Source organism: Aethalodelphis obliquidens, unplaced genomic scaffold (assembly GCF_003676395.1).
Source record: "Aethalodelphis obliquidens isolate GAN/ISIS:26980383/991018 unplaced genomic scaffold, ASM367639v1 scaffold38, whole genome shotgun sequence".
Classification (NCBI taxonomy): Eukaryota; Metazoa; Chordata; class Mammalia; order Artiodactyla; family Delphinidae; genus Aethalodelphis; species Aethalodelphis obliquidens.
In genome coordinates, this window is record NW_020837982.1 from 17,306,916 (window position 1) to 17,319,145 (window position 12,230).

The 12,230-nt window shown below is 43.2% G+C and overlaps 1 protein-coding gene across 3 annotated transcripts in view; it reads right to left on the reverse strand.

Annotated features, from left to right (window-relative positions):
* SPECC1 (sperm antigen with calponin homology and coiled-coil domains 1) overlaps positions 1 to 12,230 on the reverse strand; it is a 271,479-nt gene that overhangs the window by 149,916 nt on the left and 109,333 nt on the right. The gene's annotated exons all lie outside the window — the stretch shown is intronic.

The window sequence follows — 12,230 nt, forward strand, 5'->3', positions numbered from 1 at the left end:
AAAAAAAAAAAAAAAAAAAAAAAAAAAAATCTGATGCTACAGCCTTGAGGGAAAGAGGGGATTAGAATTCCTTGAGGGAGGTTGCCCAGGATCACAGCAGTGACTCCCCCCTCCCACACAGACCATGTCCCCTTGTTTCTTCCTCTCTTTTTCCTCTTCCATCTCACCTCCCTCCCTGCCCCCGCACCTCACCTAAGCATCTCCTGTCTCACTCCTCCCGGCCTGGCCCTGCTCCGTCCTGTCCTCTCTAAATTTCTCTACTTCGCACAAACCCCGGCTCAGCCCAGCCCCGCCCCGCCCCGCCCCGGGGGCCGTTCACCGGCCACACAAAGAATCTTCCCCCCTTCCCTCCCCCCCAGGGGGGAGAAGGGAGCCTGCCCGGGCTGGTGGGGAAAGGTCCACCTGGGGAGGCCACATCTGAGCTGAGGCCTGGGAGCATGAGGAGTAGGTTAAAGGTATCGTTTATCTTCTCAATGGCGGCACTTTTGACGGTGAAGATAAGAGTAAACCGATGGGCGGGCGGCGGGCGTTAGCTGGGACGGTGGCAGGCAGGGTAACCCGCGGCGGGCTGTGAGTCCTGTGACAGGAGCAACCCAGGAGAGGGGCAAGGACAGGGGCAGGTGGGTCACGGGACACAGAGGACACGCCTTAGGCAGGAACGGCACGTGACCACACAGGTGCGCACTGAGGCCCCGGCTAAGGCTCACCTGGACGGCCCTTCAGCCTCCTGCGGGGTTGTCATTAACCGGGAACAAGAAGAGATCTCCAGAGATGGTAAACATGTCTGTGCCCTAAACTTCACACCCTTTCATCAACAGGAGAAGCACCTCTGCGTTAGACACATCTGGCAGCTTTGGTGACTGGTTTCCAGGTGCGTGGGAACACACTTGCGGCAAGAGGTAAGTGACGGGGGGAGTCCAGAATGTGACCAGCACATGACCCCGTGTGGACTGACCACAGCCGTCAAGGAGCCCCAGGGCACCCCAGAGTCAAGGCTGGGGACAGAATTGACATGGACAGTGGCGACCTGGGTAAACAAAAGGAGGACGTTGGTAACACTTTGGGGGATGATTTTGTATCCGAAGTGGTTAGCATAAGACTCTGGATACCAGAATTTATTACAGAGAAGAGGTTGTTTTAATGTACAGATTACATTAAAATGGAATCACTGTTATCTCTTCATTTTCATTGTTTCTTTTTTCTTAATCGCCTAGAATTACTGATTGAAAATTCCTACGTAGGCAGAAAGCACAAAAGCAGAAAGCCACGGAAGATTAGGATGCCAGGAAAGTTGTGAGGGACACACACAACACAACACACACAAGGGCACACCCCTCCCCAACACTGTGAACCTGCAAAAAGACACTCTTCTGCCACATCTTTGGTCCAGCTTGCAAGCATGTAATTCCACGTAACTCTGGCACACTGTAACGCACTCAGACTGAAGAGAGAGCAGAAGAGACCAAAATAAAACTACAAACATAATTTTCATGATGGTTCTATGCCCATGTGAGCCTCTGAATAGGCTCTTTGTTCATCTGTTTGTAAATCAGAAGAGAAGGTTAGACTGCTGATAACTTAACCTTCCAAGTTGTTTTGTTTTGTTTTGTTTTTTAATGTGGCTACTGGTGCCAGAGAGAAAAGCAGGACCATTTAGAGGAAGGAGATGAATTCTTTGGCAGATAAAACAAAGGGGATTTTCAAGGGCTCTGAAGGTGGTTGGCACTGGTTCTTTCCTGGATATAGTTTCAGGTCAAAACTTATGACTTTACTTTCCAAGTTGATCATAACCCCTAATCTTAACACTCATCGTAATTAGGTTTAATTTGGAACAAGCAGCTGGAAATGAGGGAGGATAAGGGGTAAAGGAGAAAAGACTAGAGAAACAGAGCACGGGTTTTACAAAATGAGCAGAGGCAGAAGGACACTGGTGAGAGAATATTTACGAATAGATCTGAGTTATGACAGGGGGACAGCCTCTGTGACAGGCAGGGAAGGAGACGATGGGGGCAATGTCCTGGCCAGCCCCCCAGGGAGTCCTCAGCCCAGGATATCTGGCTTATCTCTGTAGTGGTCTGGAATGCAGAAAAACTCTTTCTGTGAAAGAAGCTTTTCTGAATTTCATAACATTAAATGATTTTTTTAACCTCAATTTTAAATATTTGGCCAACCGCATTAATTTTGAAATATCAAACCTACTTTCTCCTGAGAATTCAAAAATTCCCTGGCAATACAAGGGCCAGCTGCCATTAAGGTCTTCATAAGGATACACGGAAACCTTCGAAATTCTCCATGTTTTAATGCTGCTTCTATGATACTACTACACAGTCTGGTCTCAGCTGATTGGAGCCATAACAACACTTAAAGAAAGTAAAACAGGATTCAACAGACTAGAAATCTCATACCTAAAGCACATTCGGGCAACACACTCCCCAGGTGAAATCCCAGTCTCCCCCATCCCCAAAGTCACAGAATGTTAAAGGCAGCAGAAAACCCTGCACACACACCCTGTTTTACATACAAGGCAACAAGGGACCAAGAAAAGCTTTAACTGATAATTCACCTTTCCTGTTAAAAAGGTTTTTTTTCCAAGAGGAGGATTTAAGAAAAACCTGATTGAAAATTTCATTATAAGGTGAAAAATTTCAAATCCATCACATTATTCTGCCTAAAAAGAAAAATCATAATCTCAAGAGCGATGCCCAAGAGGCATTTTACAAAACTCAGCAACTGTTTCTGACCTTAGAACCTGTAATATGTGAAGGATAATTCCTCCGTGTAACAGGGGACATCCATCCTGTGATCGCGAGCATGCAGCTCAGAGTGGAGAGCTCACAGCTCATCACAGAGGGCCTCACACACCCATTTCTCCCCAGGCTCACGCCATGCATGTGACCTTTTAATAAACCCTTGTTTCTGGTTATCATTAACTTAAAGAAAGCTACGGTCCTACACACATCTACATACACACATGGACGCACGTATACGCATGTTCGCACATATAGGACTATACGTGCATTTCCAAGCTGGTTACCTTACCGTATTCTCACTAGTTCTAATAGTTTTTCAGTTGATCTTCTTGGCTATTATAACAGAAGAATTACAGTCTCTATAAATAATGCTAATTTTGTCTCATTTTTAATAAACCTTAAAAAAAAAAATCTTACTGCCTTGGCTAGTCTATCTGAAAACAACGTCCTCTATGGGCACCACTGTTTTTTTCCTGACCTTTGAAGGAATGTTTTTAGTTTCCTGTTAAGCATGGTGTGTGTGTGGCTTTCAGACCATTTTATTTATTATCTTAAGAAAGAATCCATTCATTCCTATTAAATGTTTATGAGGTAGATGTTAAGTGTTATTAAATGCATTACTGACATACAGTAAGATGAATTTTTTTCCTCTTTAAATTTACTGATGTTGTAAATTCTATTTATATAATACTATTATTGCATTCTTGGAATTAACCTTTTTTTTTTTTAACCAGTGGGTATAATATTTTAAAAAGGCATCGCTGTAGTAAATTTGGCTTATATTTCAGCTGGGATGTGCACTCCATACTGTCCTCTGCGTTTCTTTTTTCCTCTCTCTCTGAAAGGCTCTGGTATCAGGATGAGCACTGATAGTGTTAGCACTGCTTCTGTCAAAATAAATTGAAATGCTCTCCATCTTTTATGTATTTTGGAGTATTTTTCAAGCTTCTGTTATTTGAGTATCACCTTTACATTTTTGGCTGTATTTGCATTTACCTGTCCTATTACATATTTAATATTTTGCTGCATAAACTTAGTATCGACTCACTTTTTAAAAAATCTAACCTTGTCCTAAGCAACACAGATTCAACGAACTAGTTACAATTTTTCTAACACATTTTAATTTAATTATTAAAATAAGAACTAGTCATCAGTATATACCTTAAACCATTATCTGCACCTTCTGTAATATAATAATCTTTGGGAAACGATGCATTAGACGTCTTTAAATAGCACAGAAATTCTACTTTTCTGATCTTTGAAAAACTCTGCCTATAACACCATCTGGGTTCAGGATTCTTTTTGGAGCTTTTTTTCTTAAGTCACTTTGTGATGTCTTCCAAGATTATTTTTCTGCCCAAGTATCTCATTACTTCATGAATTGATTTTGGTAATTTCATTTCCCTAGAAAATTTCAATTTCATCAAAAATTTCTATTTTTTTCTCTTTTTTAAAATCTCCACATCTCTGATTACATACATTCTTACATTACTAATTTGGGGTATTTGTGGGGGGGGGGGTTTCTAAGTTTAACTACAGCTTTATCTACTTCATTGTTTTAACAAAGGACCTACTCTTAGATTTTTCAATTCTAGCGTTTTTTTTTCTTTTTTGTTAATTCATAGATTCATTTAACAAATATTTACTAAGTGCCAACCATGTGCCAGGCCACCTGCCAGGTGCTGAGGGTAGGAGAAGGGGGAACAGACGCTGTCATAATTTACTTCATTAATTTCTGCCCCTTTAAAAAAACTCCCTCCTGTTTTCCCAGATATCTTTTGTTGTTTATTTTCTAATTTTCTGCACTTCATTTATGATAACAAAAGCTTTCAGAGAAATGAATTTGCTTGCTATTTGTAACTTTATGAAGTATTTCATAACTATTTTTCTAAAGGATGTGAATTATAGTTTCCAGTTCCTATTTGCGTCAATTTCCAAATAGTTTTTTTTTTTTTTTTAGGTATAATTGACAAACAACATTATATTAGTTTCAGGTATACAACATAATGACTGGATATTTGTGCACACTGTGAAATGACCACCCCAATAAGTCTGGTTACCACTGGTCACCAACAAAACGATTTACCCTCCCAGCAACTCTCAAATGTTCAATACATTGTAATGAACTACAGTCACACCATGCTGTACCCAGATGGATTAAGTTTTTAAATGTCCAATTTTTTTTTTTTTTTTTTGGTGGTACACAGGCCTCACTGCTGTGGCCTCTCCCGATGTGGAGCACGGGCTCCTGACGCGCAGGCTCAGCGGCCATGGCTCACGGGCCCAGCCGCTCCGCGGCATGTGGGATCTTCCCGGACCGGGGCACGAACCCGTGTCCCCTGCATCGGCAGGCGGACTCTCAACCACTGCGCCACCAGGGAAGCCCTAAATTTTCAATTCTTATTCCTACAGTTTTATGGCCTTACAATCACACAGTGACCAGTAAAATTTCCCTTAAGAGATGGTAAAAAGGTTTTCTTTCTGGTCTAGAACAGATCAATGTTTTAACCATTCCACGAACAATCTAGAAAAACTGTAAGACACAGGTTGAAGTCTCTCATTTCACATGTGAGTTTTTCCAGGCATTTCTAATAGCTTTTGCTTTAATCACTTCCATGGTTTTGCTAGTTAGTATACTGCATTTTGTAACTGCTACTTTTTCTTCTGGAATTGTACTTTTGTCAATAAAGAAGGTCCTGTCTGATTTAAGGTACTCTGTGGTGTGTGTCTTTAAATGATACTACAGTCAGCTGTAAGCCAGGCAGAGGCGTGAGCGATAGCCACAATTAAATCACATTTTGCTTTACTATCAAGAAAGACACTGCCTTAAGAGACCAAGTGTTAAGAAAAGCAGGCAGAGTTGTATCAAGTCAAAGGTCTTCTGAGTCAGATGGGAAAACGTCTACATATTTTAAGTCCCAAAGACGCGCAAACCCTAATCAAGTGATACAAGTGATACGGCCGCCGGCCGTTTGAATGGAGGTCTCAGACTGCTGTCGGGAGCTACAGGAATTACATAAAATGTAATTTGAATCTAAGGTACATGGGCATTATGACCACTTCCTTCTTCAAGTTTTGAAGTTAGTGTCACAGAGAGATTACAAGGATTTTGAACCTAGAATTCTCCACCCTATCAGTAAGGTTGAAGGCATAAGAGAGATATCCTCAGATAAAGGCTGAGTCAGTGCATCACTCCTGGATTATCTTTGCATGGGCGCAAACCCAACTGCTCAAGAATGTGCCCCAACCACAGCAAAAGGTGCTCTGGCTGCTATGGGTAAGAATCCCGTCCCTGTTCCTGCCAGAAATCTCTGTTGGTTAAAAAACCTCAGCAAACTGAGACGGCAACCCCAAAATTATATGGGATGAAATCCCAATACCATTTATTATTTGGAATAAAACACTTAAGTAAACATATTTTAATTTGAGAGGTTAGAATCAAGGAGAAAAATATTCAGAATAATTTAACAAGTAGTAATAGTATTATGTATTAAGAAATACCTGCATTTTGGAATTACGTGTTTTAATGTTTAAGAGAACTGGACCTACCAAGAGTTACCGATCAGCCTCAAGATTCTAATTTAAAATGTGTAACTGAAAGTGTGCATCTATATACACGCACATATAAAGAGAGAATGTGTGAGTGTTTGGGGATGTATAAGAGGACTTAAGAAACACTATATTTTTAAGAATAATTATTAAATGTATAAGACTTCTAAAATCTGGACTTGTCAGTCAGATTTTAACAGGTACCTAAATATATTAAATAAACACAATTTAAAATATTTAAAATTTATTAACCAAGTTTGAACACTTGGTTAATAAATACTAATTAAATAGTGATTAATAAGTCACCCTTAAATAATGATTATTAAATTTTACTTGAGTTATAAATAGAATAACAAGATGCTGAATTGAAAGCTTTCTTTAGAATTCGTTTCTTATTATTCACAACTTTAACTGACTTAATTTTAAGAATCAAACTAACATCTGAATATGATTTTCTGCAGCATATTTTGTTTTTTGTTTTAATCTAGAGGAGGAGGCTCTTTTTTTAAGTGAGTTTAACCCATTCACATTTATTATAGTAACAAATACATCTGATATTCTCACCTTTTTTTTAAATTATGTGTTATCATTGATCTTTGATATACACATCTTTTTAATCCTAAAAGGCTGCATTTTCCCAAGGATGTCTCTCAGGACACTAGTTCCACTCTGAAATTCTTCTATGGAAGAAAATACATCTGAGAAAAATGCATGCTATATTCTCTTCTTTGTGACTATTGTAAAAACTCTGATGAATCCCTGAAATCTAAAACTAAGGACAAGAGAAGCCACTAACTCATTTACTCAAGCCCTCCTACCAATTCCACTCCCCTCCTCCCTTAACTCAAAACCCTAAACTGCTATGAATAAGATAAAACAGAGCACAAAAAAATACACTGGAAATAGAAAACAGAGTTGATGAAATTTTAGAAGTCAATAGGAAACCTGGAAGAAAAATGTGAATGTAGAGATGATACAATATATAAAAGTTCAGCAACAGAGAGAATCACAGGAAATATTCCAGCCAAAGCAAAGGGAACGCAGGAAAAGAGAAAAAGGATTCAAGAAGCAGTCTGCCCTGAGAGTGAGTCAGGACCAAAAGGCAACCAAGTCCAAACGGAAACATTAAGTCAGAAGGCCTAGAATAGTAACAACTAAACCTTACCAGGCACTTTCTGTGACGTGTGAGCCTATTCTAACCCATCATGTGTTTCAACCTATTCATGACCACAACAACCCTATAAGGTAGGTTGTTCAACTATCCCCTTTTCTAGAGCTTAACTCACTTGCCCAAAGTCTCAGAGCTACTAAGTGACAAAATTTGAACACGGAGTCTGGCTCCAGAGCCCAAACTCTCAACCACCATGCCTTGTGTCTCTAAGAAGAAAATGAATTCTCCACAACAATCCATAAAATCGAGAAGGTGGATAAGAGGGTAAAACCATGTTAAGATAATTTTCAAAGTATCAATAAATAACTATACTACTTTCCAATCTCCTTACTCGTTCTATTTTTCTTTTAAAGTAATATTGTCTGTCACAGATTATAAGTTAAATGACCTAAGGTTGCATGTCCTTCTCTTCTACATCTAAATGCACTACCTGATTTTCCAGCACATAATATACATGGGATCCTAATATTTTAAATGTTGATTGGTTTTCAATTTTTAGAATCAACCTACAAACATGCACAGAAGATTTAATGATACTGATTAGGAAACAGAATGTTCTAGCCAGGTAAAAATAAAGGTTGAGAGTAGGCCAGGATAGGGTATGGAGGATGTAGGGGAAAAGGCAGAAGAACTTTAGAGACAGCATATCCTCCTTTACCCAGCCAAGGACACTGTTTAAAGTTGGTTACCGTCAAGAAATACAAGTGGTAAATAATAAAAGATCTCCTTAGTATTTTTGTTTTTTGAATGAAAATTTCATAGAGCAAAGTTAAAAGAATTTTACAGCGAACAACCAAACACCAACAACTGTATTCCACCGTTACCACTTTACTAACAATAGATTTAGAAAATTTCAGTATGACTTGCAGGACTGGGGGAGGACAGGAAGACAGCAGTAAAAATGTGCTGAATTCCTCACCTTGCACAGTGACCGTTCGTAGACAGCCTTCAAAGCTAATAGGTCAAGAAATAGCAGAGGTATAGCATATTATGTAGAATTACAGAGATAACCACCATTTCTTTGAAATGCATCAAAAAATAAGAGGGACTGACGGATGGATAGCAGGATGAATAGAAGGATAAAGCAAATGTAACAAAATGTTAATTGTAGACTCTACGTGGTGGGTCTATGGCTGTTAACTATATATATCTTTCCATTTTTCTGACTAAAATTTCGTAAGAAAATATTGACACAGATGTGGTTGAGAGTGAGCTGCCTTCCAGCCCCGAGCCTGGCAGGTGGAATGCGGGTACGGATGAGGGGCACCCCGTCCAGGCCTGGCCCCACCAGCCCCCGCAGGAACCTCATGCCCTCTCCCCTCTCCTGACCGCCACCAGAGCCAGCACAACCAGGGAGCCAGACCCTGAAGACGATGTTCCCCAGCCTGAGCCTCTAAGCACCCTACAACTCCCTGGACGGCCCCCACCTCCCCCTAGACTGGGAGCTGAGCGAGAAATCATCTTTTACTGTCTTAAGGGGCTATTTTGGGATTCGTCTTTAACCACAGTTAGCATTAACTATAACCAGTACCGAGTGGAACCTGAGGGAGTGTGGGTAGAAGCTTTTACTTTTGTTTCCTGTCACTGGTAGCCACTGTTTAAACACATACATGCAAATTTAAAGCAAAGACTAAGCAGATATCAGCTAGTTGTGAGACTGGGAAAAGCCTTCTAAGCTTCTAACCCTAAGTAGAAACTAACACCTCCTTTAGCATACTGGGTACCTTTGTGTGAACATAAAATGGCAAAATGGTACCCCTTCCTCTGGAGTGATACAACCCCACCTGGGCCCACTCGTTTCTTTATTCCCAGCTGCCTTTGAACAGTGTGCAACCTGCGCGACTACACCCAGCAGCCCTCTCTGACTTGCAGGCACCCACAACCTGGTTGGAAACTGAAAGACTGTTAACTGAGATCTTTTAGGAAGTTAAGAGGTGTGGTCATCAACACGTTCTGATTCCAGCTGCCCTCATCCGTGCAAACTTTCATGCCTTCTGCTTGATTCATTTCTCCTGTCCATCCTGTAACACCACAGTAAAAGTGACTCATCTCAGAGGATCGCAGACCCCACAAAAGAGACTCTTGCTGTCACAGCAACCAATTCCAAGGCTAGAAAAGCAGCAGCAGCTGAGAACTGCCTTCTGCCTCAGGCCTGCCCGCAGAGGGGGCTGGGTGGGGTAGGGGTTGGAGATGGGGCTTTTACCTCATTTACCCTCTCATAGCCCCTCCCTGTGCGAGTAACCGAGGTCAGGGATCCGAGGGAGTCAGCCAGGAGGTGTGCCACTTGGATCTCCATTCCACAAAGACCTCGGCGTTCAGCTGCAAGGGCTGGGGTTAGCTGACACTCCAGCTGTCAGCGCCGCTGGGACTCAGCCTGGCTTCTGGGCCTAAGGCACATTCCTCCCAGGCAGCCTCCAGCACGAGGACCAAGGACTGGCCATCACTGCCCGAGCGGGGGCTCCTCTGCTGGGCGGTCTGCTGGGGGCTCCGGGCAGCTGGCCAGGACTTGGTCGGACCTGCGCGGTTCTCTGCCCACACCTGCTGCTCCCTCCTTTTCCATTCCTAGGTGGTGCGTCTGCATCATGGTCCACAGGCTTTCCAGGCCCGGTCCTGCTTCCCACCCCTTCCGTCTCCCCTCTGAAAACCCTCCTTCATTCCTGATTCTGTTTAAGGGTCTGCGCCTCAGAGGACAAAACTGACACGACAGAAGATGGGTGTGAAAATCATACTTGGGCGTTTGCCGCTCTGCCTCGTCTGCCTGTTTCTACTGCCCGCCCTTGGGCCCTGCTCTGATGACCCACCACAGCACTTGCTCTGATGCTAGTCCAATGCACCGCACCTGCCAGTGGGAGGCACCGCCACTTCCCGTGTGGGCGAGGTGGCAAAAGGGATTGAGGGTTCGTTAATCTTTAACTAAACTCTCATTTCCGGGATCTCATTGGCGCATTCTATAGCATTTCATCACAGCACGGAGATCACCTAAAGTTATACACACACTTTCAGCCAACAATATTCTAGCATTACAATCTTTCCTACGACTTTCTAATTGGGTATCTTTACTCGCAGCAAATCAGCCTGAGTTCCCATTCTGAAATTATTTGCACTCTGAAAAATGCAATAAAATAACTCACTGGCATAAAGTGTCCTTTTCACCTCCTATCCATCAGAGTTCCCTGGTGGCGCAGTGGTTAAGAGTCCACCTGCCAGTGCAGGGGACATGGATCCGAGCCCTGGTCCGGGAAGATCCCACATGCTGCAGAGCAACTAAGCCCGTGCACCACAACTACTGAGCCTGCGCTCTAGAGCCCACAAGCCACAACTACTGAGCCTGTGTGCTGCAACTACTGAAGCCCGAGAGCCTAGAGCCCGTGCTCCGCAACGAGAAGCAACCGCAATGAGAAGTCCGCGCACCGCAACGAAGAGTAGCCCCTGCTCGCCGCAACTAGAGAAAGCCAGCGTGCAGCAACGGAGACCCAACGCAGCCAAAAATAAAGTAAATAAATAAATACATTTATTAAAAAAATAAAAAGGTCACTTAGAAATCGGAACACAAGCACCCGAATAACTCTTTAAAACTCTAACAAAGGGCACAGTCTCTTCACAGTTTTGACACTAAAGAAATAATACACAGAGCAAGTGTGTACTACTGAGAGGTGTGTTTAAAATGTTACATATCCGGGGCTTCCCTGGTGGCGCAGTGGTTGAGAGTCCACCTGCCGATGCAGGGGACATGGGTTCGTGCCCCGGTCCGGGAAGATCCCACATGCCACGAAGCGGCTGGGCCCGTGAGCCATGGCCGATGAGCCTGCGCGTCCGGAGCCTGTGCTCCGCAACGGGAGAGGCCACAACGGTGAGAGGCCCGCATACGGCCAAAAAAAAAAAAAAAAATGTTACATATCCTTCACCTAATAGCTTACCACAGGGTTGTTTATGACACAGGCAAATTTGCACTAATTTGCAAATGTTGGCTATTTTTTGCCCAAAGAAGTTTGGATAAGTGCTGTGTAGTTTAGAAAGTCACCCCTACGTAATCAATGCAGTAACCCCATCTCTAGAGTTTTTCTTCGCGGTCTGTCTCCCTGTGTGGCAAAGTTTTCCATCCCGGTTGTCATACCAGTCCAATGTCCCACAGCTGCCAGGGAGGCACGCGCCTCCGCCCAGCCTCAAGGATGTGGCCTGGCCCTGCTTGGCCTCCCTGCCAAGGTGAGTGAAGAGCAGTGACCCGAGGCTGAGATCCAGGTCTTAATTAACGGCCCTGCCTCCAATTCGACGGATAAGTCACCTGGACCATTCGCTGCACCTCTCAGAGCTTCCATTTCCTCATTCAAATTCAAATTTAAAAATCACCCGCTGGAAAAAGTATTCCGAGTTCTGACTGTCCCACAAACACAGACCCGTCACCTGCCAGCCCAGGACTCCAGTCCCTGGTGGACCATCTCTCCCCAACCGGCCAAGATGCACTTTTGGGGGCTAAAGGAAACCCCGTTTGCGTGTGTGACAGTACAGAAATGTTCTGTTTTGTTTGTAAACGCGACCCCGCGGTCAGCAGCATCTAACTCTGCTTAGGAGGTCAGAATGACCAACAGGAGATGAAAACCAGAGGCCAGTTGCCTTCCACCCAGCTCGCCCAATCTCTGAGCAAATAAAAATTTGATAAGCCGGAGAAGCGCCGGAATCCCAGAATAAGCACTGGCTATTTTGAGTAAGAAACAGTCACAATCCAGCCCCGGGTCTGAGGATGAGTTAACAGACCTGCTGAT